Below are 11746 nucleotides of genomic sequence, written 5' to 3'. Positions count from 1 at the left end.
AACCCCTCAGTGCCAACTGACAAAGGGATCACTGTTCTGTAACAGTAACTCTTGACAGGCCTGACAAACTCACTACACCTAACACATTGCTTTCATAGCACTTACCGAAGAAGGGTCAAGTGAGGTTTCTAATAAGAGCTTATGTCATACTGATACTCATAATCATTGTGAGATGTACTTACAGATTATATTTAAGGAGTTGTGTGTGTATGTACTGAAAATATGTTTTAGAGACTGTGTCCCAGGCTGGGTAGGCAAACAGGTTTTTGCCAGACAAAGATATTTATCTCCCTTAGTAGATTACGCATTGTAAGCCAACACAGTGAGAGCCCCATTTTGCATACAACATGGAGCCAGCACACCAGGGAATGAACCATAGGGGATCATCCTGACTCTGCAAGCAACACAATGAATTCTGGAGTATATAAGGAGCGGGGGAGGGGGAAAGACATTTTGTTATCCTTCACTGAAGAAGCAAAAAGTACAGCACTTTCTGCATGCATGAAATGGAGGATCCCAGCCAGGTTGTCTGAAGAAGCTGGGGAATTGCTTTAGGTGAGATAAACTACTTTAGACAAAGGTTTTAGCCTGATATAGTTAAGTTTAGGCTCTAAGAAACATGTTATACTTTTGTTTTATATGTAATCATTTGTGTTTCCATCATTGTCTTTATTCACTCCTCTTAAGTCTTAGCCTTTGAAAATAAACTTATGATTGTTTTCACTGTAAACACACCTCAGTGCTGTGATGTTATATTGGAGCTGATATTCATTCAGTTGAATCAAACAAGCTGGTGTGTGCACTGTTTCTCTGGGGACATCTTAGGTGGTAATTTCTGTGAGTGTCCTGTGACAGGGGCTGGACTTTACAAGAGAACACTTTCAAAGGGGATTGGGGTGCACCTCCTATTAACCTTGCAAGGCAAAGCAAGAGCTGAAAGAGCCCTCAGGACATTGTTTGGGTTGCTAACAAACTGGTGGTGTCAGGGAGTGGACATCCAGTTAAGCACAAGCAAATCTTCCTCTCTTTGAGGCAGGAGGATAACAAGGTAACTCTCCTGGGCACCCCAAGAAAGCATCCCAACTGAGAAATGCATATTTGTGTGCAAATAAAAGGGAACTACCTGCTTTTCAGTAACATTAATTCTTTGTATAGCTACAAGAATACTTTGTGGGCAGAGCTGGAGTTCTTTCCTTTGAAAATTTAGCCCAATAACATCAATTGAAATTGAGCTCAAGACTGTAAGCAGAATATGACCCAAGGATGGCAAAAAGCCATTAAGTTGTGTATAGTGATATAGTAATGCACTATATTAACATATTAAAGAACTAATATTCATTAATACTGTTCTCCAGCATTAATAATTGTACTAGTTCTATGTCCTTTTCAAGATGATTCTTTGATGTTTCCACCTATTTCTTAGTTCAGTATATTAAAGATCATTTATTTCCTTCACTATTGTTCCATGGGGTTTTTGTTTTGTTTGCCTATGATTTCGCAGGGATTGTGAGGCATGGGGTGGGGACATTATATTTTTCATAGATTTAATCCCAGAAGGGACCACTGTGAGCATGTAATCTACTATAAAATACAGGCCCTCGGACTTCCCTGAATTAATTCCTATTTGAACGAGAGCATGTCTTTTAGAAAAATATCAACTCTTGATTTTAAAATTGCCAGTGATAGAGAATCCACCACATCCCTCAGTAAGATGCTCCAATGGTTAATTACCCTCACTGTTAAATAACTGTACCTTATTTCCAATCTGAATTTGTCTCGCTTCCTTTCCCCAAAGGCCTCAAAATGTGATCACAGATTTATTTTGACAGACCAGCGGGAACATGCAGTTAGTCTAATTCCAGGAGAAGATTGCTTAGGAACATCTAAGAATGGGTTAAATATTAGCCTCTGTCATCTAACCCATTGGCCTCTACTGAGGTAGAGCTCCTGACATCATTTTGGAGGTGCAACATTTGACATAATGGCAGCACACTGAGTAATTTTACCTCAAAATATACTGAAGCCCCACAACACTCATTCCTTCTGCCACAGCTCAATTTTAAAAAGTAAGTCATCACCTGTAGTCAGAATTAAACAGAGAAACAGCTACCACCCGTTTGGCTCACTGTGTGTTGGTGAGGACGGAAGGTAAATCACATGAGATCTTACAAAACTTATGTACCATTTCAGTTTAATGAATGTGTCAACAGTTAAGTGTTCCAACTGAGAGCTTCTTTGGCATGGGATTACCATCTATCTCCATGCTTCCTAAATCAGACAAAAGGTGCTGAGTTATTCAACATGAACAGCTGGTCCAAAGGTTTAGTCAGGCTGGACTCTTCCCAGAGCAGGGGTTTGCACAGCCTGTGGAGCCAGTCAGGTCTCATATGAGGGCATTGCTGACTTCAGCAGCAGTCAGAAATGTTGTTTTATCATTAGTTGCTCCGATTATCAAGTGACAGCCAAGAAAAAGTTGCTGACAGAGAAGAGCCAGTAAAGACTGTCAGAGTATCCATAGGGCTCTGAAGGAGAGGGGGAACATGACAATGAAATCAGACATACAGACAGAAGCAACTGGAATTATGATTAATAACCCTGAATGGTGCAGATCTGACAGCAAGCTCTGCAGGGCTGAGAGACAACTAGTAATATTAATAAAAACTAATGGGGTAAAAAATCCACAAGCACCAAAACAGAAGTGTCAGAAAGGTGCAGAAGCAGACGAGATCCAGAGAGGAATACGTAAAGCAGATGAATCCTGCAATGGGAGATCAAAGTGAAATGGAAGAATGGACGGCTGAGAACGTGACAGAATGTCCCCCCACACACAAACACACCCCAAGAATTCAGGCTGATATCTGGAATAGGTAACAGTTTTTAAGATTTGAGAAAGGATGTGTGATTAGAGAGCAATAGAAGAGGAAGAGCTCTGAAGATGCTACAATAAATAATTGCAGTTTGCCAGGCTTGACATCTGCTCAGCTAGTGCGATGTCAGAGACCTAGGCTGGTCTCCAGACCATCCTTCCTTGGGTCAACAGGAAGTTAGAAATGATAAGGCACCAACTTCCTGTTTCCAGACAAGCAATAAGGAGGGTCTGGCATTTCCTGCTCTTTTTGCATCCAGTTGCAGTGTGGGATGATGGTATTGCACAAGATAGAGGTAAAATTCATCAGGTGTATGTTGCAGCTAGTGCAGTATATCTGGAGGAACTTGATAAGAGAACATGGAATAGGAATGGCAGATCAGAAGAAAATGAGGCTTACTGCAGTGAAAGATCTGCAAGAACCATAGTTAGACTGGCCCAGAATTGACCCCAGCAACAGGATCAGGTGGATCTTTGGGCCCACTGCAAAAATAAAGAGATTAAAAAGTCTCGTGTCTGCAATGAGATTTGGTCAATCAGTAGAGAATACAATAGTATTTATTTGCCTGTTAACGTAATAATCCTGTCATGTAAGCATGATATCAATGAAATTGGGCCACTGAAGTCAAGGACAGTTTTCCATTAATTTTTTCAATGGATTTTGGCTCAGGCCAATAGTTAAGAATTATTTTCATGCACAGTTCATAGCTTAGTCAAAGTTCTAAATTATATTAACTTTAAAACCTGTGAAAAATAAATTAAAAAAAATACTTGTAGAATGAAATACAATATGCAGAAGACTAAATATAACAACACATTTCAAAGGCTGATTTATGGGCATGGATATGCCACTGACAGCTTCAAACTTTGGACAGATTTATGCATGCACATATATACCATACAGCAAGGTTAATATCAAACTTTTAGCAAGGGAGCATATTATAGCAGTTCACCTTTATGAAGGAAGGTTCATTATGTAAACTCCCCAAACACATTAAGCATTCTTTGAAAGCATTACAGAGTATGTATGATTTATGATGAAGAGAGTTCCATTAATTTCAGGTGCCCTAAGGCTAGAAAGCAGATATGGGGGAACAGCCTTTTCTCAACAGGGGAACTAATTGCTAGAATCATCTGCCCTCAGATATGAAAGAAAGTGTCTGTTGGAGTCTCTTCAATTTAGAAAAGACGGAAAAATTATGTATTAAAAAGTTTGGCAATGTTTTCACATTTGTGCATGTTTCAAATAATGTTATATTATAGCTTTGCTGTTGTTGTGCATGCTCGGTGTTTACTATCTGATTTCCTCAGATCTTATTTATGTAACTAAGTAACTGAGAGCATCACAAACATTAATGAATTTATTCCTCCCAGCACCTTTGTTAGTGAGTATTATCCCCTTCAACACCCAGGGAATGGAGGCACAAAGAAAAGAAGCAATTTGCTCAAGGTCACATAGTAAACCTGCAGGAGTAACAAATGCAACCTGGATTTCTTGAGTCTGAGTCCAATGCCTTCCCCACACCACCACCCTTCAACTCATGAACCATGTCTCAGACAGAGGTGGCAAAGTTACAAATAGAATCTTTGGGGCCAGATTCTGAGTTGCAATCTGGAAGCACAAATAAGCTGGAAGCAGATGGATTTTCCCAACCACAAGATTTCCTGAGCATGGGGGAGTCCCCAGCTGAAAGGGAACCCATATAGCACACCGGGCATTTTCCATTGCTTCCAGTGCACACATGAGCTTTCCCATTGACTTTGATGTCAGGGTGAGCCTGTGAGCTGGTACTTTACAAAACCTGCCCTGAAACACAGTTCACACATGATACAGAATCCTGTGGTTTGGTTTTATGAGCAAATAAATTAACAATGAGACAATAAAGTTCATCATACCTTGTCCCTAGACGTGGCTACTCCCAGGGTTGCTCCCTCCAGATCACTCAAGCCCACACCCGAGATCCTCCCTCTCTGCATAGTTATTCACTCTTTTGTAGAGTGAGTATAAAGAGGACGCAAAATGTGCTATTCTGATTTGGTGTCATTTTACACTTAATAGGCCAGATTCTTGGCTGTTTAATTGTCATAGCTCTATTGACTTCTACTGAGCTATGACAATTTAAACAAGTTGAGGATCTGGCCCAATTTCCACAAGTGTATATGACTTCGCTAGGTGGAAGGTACTGGAAAACCAAGCCCACTGAAAATGTAGTACATGAGACTGGACATTTCTAAGGGCTAGCTACATCCTGGCTTTTGCTCCAGATGATTGGTGCTGAAGAAATTTTGGCAAATATGCAAAAAATTTCCCCCTGCATGGGGTGACTGGAGTAGAAGCTGACCAGAACAGTAGGCATGGCCAGGAGAAAGCGGGCATGGTGGAACATCTATCCTAGCCAGTGTAAAGCTCTCTGAAGTTGCTCTACTTTGCCAGTAACTGGGGCCAGGGGCCTGAGGGTAGCTTGAAAGTGTAGCTCAGACATAGCCCAAGGTCTGGGCCTAGAAGTTTCCCTTGTGGAGAAAAAATGAGACAAAAACAAACTCTGATGTTTACAGCTGCAGTCAGGATAGCTCAGTGGTTTGAGCATTGGCCTGCTAAACCTAGGGTTGTGAGCTCAATCCTTGAGGGGGGCCATTTAGGGATGTGGGGCAAAAATTGGGGATTGGTCCTGCTTTGAGCAGGGGGTTGGACTAGATGACCTCCTGAGGTCCCTTCCAACCCATATATTCTATGATGCAATTTTTTCTATTTGCCCTCACTGACCTTTTTCCTCCTTCCTTTTATCTGCGAGCCTAGAGAAACTCTCAAAATGTTCACATTCCCTGGTTCCAAGAGTTCATTTTGGTTAGTCATCACTGAGAGTAAGCAGTACTATTCTAACAGCAACAGTACTAGATACTGTTACATTGCTGTTCACCAAAACATTGATATGCTTATGCCCATGGAGTCAAAACACCACAATTATTGCTGGATGGAAATTGGCAGACAAAATATTGTCAGAAAATGCCAGTGTATCCAAATCAAAACATTCCACGAGAGCGTGCAGATTCTGAGGAAATTCCAACAGAAAACAGGCAGGTTTCCTGCCAGTTCACTCACTAAACTTCTCAGCAGCCTGGTGAACTGCTGGGGAGCCCCAATTCCCAGGCTCCCAGCTCCTTGGCAGCTTGGGTTCCCAGGCTCCTCAACAGCCCTTCCCACCATCAGACTTAGGGCTTCCTTCCCCCGTAGGAGCAGCACGGGCAGACGGAAACCTGGGACAGGTAGCAGTGGCACCAGTGTGTTGCCAAACTGGAATATTTCCTTGTGTGCAAAATTCCAAGGTCTGAGGTTCTGTTCCAATTCAAAATGAAACAAAATCTCAAATCCTTGCAATTTCGCTCAGGACGGATATTGAATTTTTCAGCCAGCTCGAAGTAAACCCATACGGTTTAGTTATCATTCTCCGTCCTTTGTTGTCGTATCTTAATTATGTCCTAATCACTCTAAAAACACAGGAGAGAAGAAAATCATCTCCCCCACAGAATCAGAAATTCACTTGATAATTCCGGTTAATTTTAATAGGAATGATTGGGAGTGGAAGGGTGTGAATTTATTCCACAACCATCAGAAGTAATTTTGGTCAAGACATCAGGAGTAGGTGACCAATAAGAAATATTTGGAAGCTGTTCGAAATATACTGCCACAGTCCTGCAGTCGGAGATTTGTCTGAATAAGGACTGTAGGATTTGGTTATTTTGTGCTCTAAGTTACAGCTTTTGATTCCAATGCAATATCTTCTTCAAGGAGCTTTTCATGTACACCACTAGAAGGCTGTAGCACTGAAAGCGCGAAGGCTGTTTACTGCAAGACTCTCTATTGTTTCAGAACAAGAAAAAGAGATACCCACAAATAAAGCAGCCTCTCTCACCTGTGCTTTAGAGAACCTTATTAGTTAGATGACAGTTCCCTCTCCCATTAGAGCTCTGTGCTTTGTCTGACATTGATGGAGTCTTTCTGATACCAGAAGAGAAACTTAATTAAATGCGCGCTCTCTCTCTCTCTCTCTCTCACACACACACATTTTGGTATTTTACTTACGAATACCAGTCCACGCCCCAATAAATCTAAAAGGGAGAGATCTAATTTAAAATAAATCTATGACACACATGTACCTCACCAATATAGGTCAGTGGGTGGTTGAGCTGGAATCAGCTTGAATTAATGTATAAGACAGTCAGTCTAATACATAAGAGAATTCTCCAGCTCTGGGGTTATTGAATGACTTATACTAAAACTAGGTCAAATCCTACCTGCAAATAAGCCCAAACAATGGAGCAAAGAAGGGATTCAACGCTAATGTAAAAAGAAAAGGAGTACTTGTGGCACCTTAGAGACTAACAAATTTATTTGAGCATAAGCTTTCGTGAGCTACAGCTCACTTCATCGGATGCATTCAGTGGAAAGTACAGTGAGGAGATTTATATACATAGAGAACATGAAACAATGGGTGTTACCATACACACTGTAACCAGAGTGATCACTTAATGTGAGCTATGACCAGCAGGAGAGCAGGGGGGAAAAAACCTTTTGTAGTGATAATCACGGTGGGCCATTTCCAGCAGTTGACAAGAACGTCTGAGGAACAGTGGGCGGTTGCGGTGGGGGGGGGGGGGGAAGGGAACATGGGGAAATAGTTTTACTTTGTGTAATGATCCATCCACTCCCAGTCTCTATTCAAGCCTAAATTAATTGTATCCAGTTTGCAAATTAATTCCAATTCAGCCGTTTCTCGTTGGAGTCTGTTTTTGAAGGTTTTTTGTTGAAGTATTGCCACTTTTAGGTCTGTAATCGAGTGACCAGAGAGATTGAAGTGTTCTCCAACTGGTTTTTGAATGTTATAATTCTTGACGTCTGATCTGTGTCCATTTATTCTTTTACGTAGAGACGGTCCAGTTTGGCCAATGTACATGGCAGAGGGGCATTGCTGGCACATGATGGCATATATCACATTGGTAGATGTGCAGGTGAACGAGCCTCTGATAGTGTGGCTGATGTGATTAGGTCTTATGATGGTGTCCCCTGAATAGATATGTGGACACAGTTGGCAACGGGCTTTGTTGCAAGGATAGGTTCCTGGGTTAGTGGTTCTGTTATGTGGTGTGTGGTTGCTGGTGAGTATCTGCTTCAGGTTGGGGGGCTGTCTGTAAGCAAGGACTGGCCTGTCTCCCAAGATCTGTGAGAGTGATGGGTCGTCCTTCAGGATAGGTTGTAGATCCTTGATGATGCATTGGAGAGGTTTTAGTTGGGGGCTGAAGGTGATGGAGAAGTCACCTACTACAGGACAGGCCCAACAAAGAAAATAACAGAACGCCACTAGCCATCACCTTCAGCCCCTTAGGTACAATTTCACAGGTACCTAAGGAAACAATGCTTTTCAAATGAGAGTTTTAATTGTGGCAGTTCTACCCTGTTTTCCTGTCACTTAGACTACTACACTTGCTTTCACTCACACAAAGCATGATTTCCTGAGGAAGTGATTGGTTCATGCCGTTATTCTGGTGTATTTGTTTTCTTCAGCTGATAGGAAATGAAGCAATAGGACTAGGGGCACAAAAGAAATACATTTTTCCCCACCCAGCTGATAAACACATTAGATAGTACCATGATAAGAGCATACTGAGTTATAGATTTCATGACGATAGTTAAAAGAATTCTCTCTCTTTAGATCATAATTAAATGAAATCATTTATCAGTAGGAGTTTTTCTTTTTAATGTATTTTTCCCCCCTTTTTCTTCTGCTTTTGTGTGAATTTAGTGCTTGTGAACTGTATTGAGAGCCCAAGAGATCAAAGTCCTCTTTTTACCCAGAGAACAGATGTAGCATGAGCTATAACCCTCTAGGAGTTTGTCTTTAAAAGAAAATTATATATAGTTAGGGCCCTACGAAATTCAGGGTCCATTTTGATCAATTTCAAATCATAGGATTTTAAAAATCATAAATTTCATGATTTCAGCTATTTAAATCTGAAATTTCAGGGTGTTGTAACTGTAGGGATCCTGACCCAAAAAGTAGTTGGGGGGGTGTTGCAAGATTATTATATGGGAGTTGCGGTACGGCTACCCTTACTTCTGTGCTACTGCAGGCGGCGGCGCTGCCTTCAGAGCTGGGCAGCTGGAGAGTGGCGGCTGCTGGCCGGGAGCCCAGCTCTGAAGGTAGAACCACCGATAGCAGCAGCGCAGAAGTAAGAATGGCATGGGATGGTATGGCCACCCTTACTTCTGTGCTGCTGCCTGCAGAGCTGGGCCCTCATTAAGTGGGCGCCACTCTCCGGCCTCCCAGCTCTGAAAGTGGCAGCACAGAAGTAAGGGTGGCATGGTATTGGCATTGCCACCCTTACTTCTCCGCTGCTGCTGGCTGGGCGCTACCTTCAGAGCTGGGTGCCTAGCCAACAGCTGCCGCTCTCTGGCCACCCAGCTCTGAAAGTGGCAGCACAGAAGTGAGGGTGGCAATACTGTGACCCCCCACCCCTAAAATAACCGTGCGACCCCCCCTGCAACTCCCTTTTGGGTCAGGACCCCCAGTTTGAGAAACACTGGTCTCCCCATGAAATCTGTATAGTATAGGGTAAAAGCACACAAAAGACCAGATTTCATAGGAGGAGACCAGATTTCACAGTCCGTGACAAGTTTTTCATGGCCATGAATTTGGTAGAGCCCGTATATAGTTAACTAACATGAATCCTTAAGGTTGTACTCTAACATGGTCTAATTTTCTAGTGCAGACAAGCCCGGGCAGTGAGTTAGTACTTCACTCTCCATGCCTTTTAAGTCCCTAACACCTCTACTAATATTGCCAGCTAATACCAACTGCGGTGGTGGCTCTTGTGATGTAAAAACTAGCTTTCTGCAAATTGGACTGAGATCAGCAAACTTGTTTCCCGCTGGACAGCAATTGCCTGGTAACAACTTTTGGCACTTGATATTATTAATACTCTGCTCACTTTCTAATTTAGGGTTCAGTCCAACTCCTGCTGAAATCAATAAGAATCTTTCCCTGGATTTCAATGAGAGATGGCGCAAGCCCTTGCTGAATAAGTATTAACTATCTCCAATTTCTGAGTGATCCATTATCCAGATTTCTAAAACCATCTCTCCCCCAATAAAACCCCTTTAAAAAGCTCTCGTGGTATATACCACATATACGAATTTATTTCACGTTTTACAACCAAAAGGTGCCTATCCTGGCTATTGACATTTTATAAGGTCCCAATTCAGCCAGATCCTTAAGCACATGCCTACCTTTAAGCATACAAGTAATCCTAGTGAAATTTGTGGGACAACTCACAAAGTTGCTCAAAGTTAGGCACCTGTGTAAGCACCCTGCTGAGCTGGGGCCCAGAAGCATAATCAATTAGTACAACAGTAATACCCAGTAATCACAGAAGAGATAGATTAATAGATACTAAGGTCAGAAGGGACAATTATGATCATCTAGTCCGACCTCCTGCACAACGCAGGCCACAGAATCTCACCCACCCACTCCTGCGAAAAACCTCTCACCGATGTCTGAGCTATTGAAGTCCTCAAATCGTGGTTTAAAGACTTCAAGGAGCAGAGAATCCTCCAGCAAGTGACCCGTGCCCCATGCTACAGAGGAAGGTGAAAAACCACCAGGGCCTCTTCGAATATTCTACTCTCTCCCACAGATCTGTGCCCCTCTGAAAACACGCACCCCAAGGCAACTGCACCTTCCCCAAAAAAGCTGGAGCTAATAGGGTGGACTTTGCATCGTGCCCGACAGTTTAGCCATTTCAGAGCAAAGAGAGGGGAATGAATGCCAAAGCTGAGAGGCCCTCCCAGAAAATCCCAACACAGTTTGATCCAAAGTCGACTGAAAGACTTCCATTGACTTCAGTGGGCTTTGGATCTGGCCCAAACAGATGGGGGGAGACCGCTAGCTCCAAGCATCTCCACTGATCTGCAACTGAAGCAGCGTCACATGTGAAGAAAGGCATCTCTCAAGTATGCAATATAGCACTCTCCTGTTTGTGGCCATGACTAAAGGCTAAAGACTGTTGGAGACAAGCCTGCCATGTGCATAGTATCACCATTCCACTGTCAGGAAAGAGAAAGATAAATTAGATACCTGAAGGCTAAGCTCAGAGCTGCAAGATCTGACAATCATGCTTGAAGAAAGCCAGGCATTCTGAAGTTCAAATTCTAAGGAGCACTAAGATAAACAATCCCTGTAGGCATCACTGTAAACCTACAGTTGCACGGCTTCCTGGATACCGTATTCGATTCCAACATTCATTCATTTGCTTTAGCCCACAGATGCTTTAGCTGCAAGGCATTTATCAGAACTGCCAATGTTCTCCAAGTCGTATCTCATTCTCTACAGAGAGTTTCAAAGTTCAGGACAGATGATGCTCACTGTATTTCTTTCAATCAGATGCAATCAATGCTTGGCTGCTTTCAAAATCTCCTGGTCTGATATATTTAATTTGGCTATATTTACCCAACTTCACTGGATTTATACTGTTTGTGAGAGGGACATGGCATGAGTGAAAATATTGAGAAAAGGCTGTATTATGCCTGATTGCTGCAGGAATCCTAAAACAAACTAATTCCCTTACCTCTTGTTTTGGGGCCTAATCCTGCAGTGTTGACAGATTGGCAATTTACGAGCACAGGACTGGGTTCTTGGCTAGCCTGAATAGTATAGCAAAGGAAGTAATGGATTTAGAAAACGTAGCAAAAACAGATCCTTTACCCCCAAAGATCCAATGTGCCCCAATTTACCAATTTTACTTTAAACTTCCACTCCTGGAAACCACACAGCACTTGTGCACACTTAGCTAAACAAACTTACTTTTGATTTATTTTAAGAAAGGGTA

General features: G+C 42.3%; 1 protein-coding gene across 4 annotated transcripts in view; it reads right to left on the bottom strand.

The window, feature by feature from the left end:
* The window catches only part of RNF152 (ring finger protein 152), a 70727-nt gene that overhangs the window by 15859 nt on the left and 43122 nt on the right, over positions 1-11746 (bottom strand). The gene's annotated exons all lie outside the window — the stretch shown is intronic.

The sequence above is a fragment of the Chelonia mydas genome, chromosome 2 (assembly GCF_015237465.2).
Source record: "Chelonia mydas isolate rCheMyd1 chromosome 2, rCheMyd1.pri.v2, whole genome shotgun sequence".
Taxonomy (NCBI): Eukaryota; Metazoa; Chordata; order Testudines; family Cheloniidae; genus Chelonia; species Chelonia mydas.
This window is presented reverse-complemented; position numbering and strand designations above follow the sequence as displayed.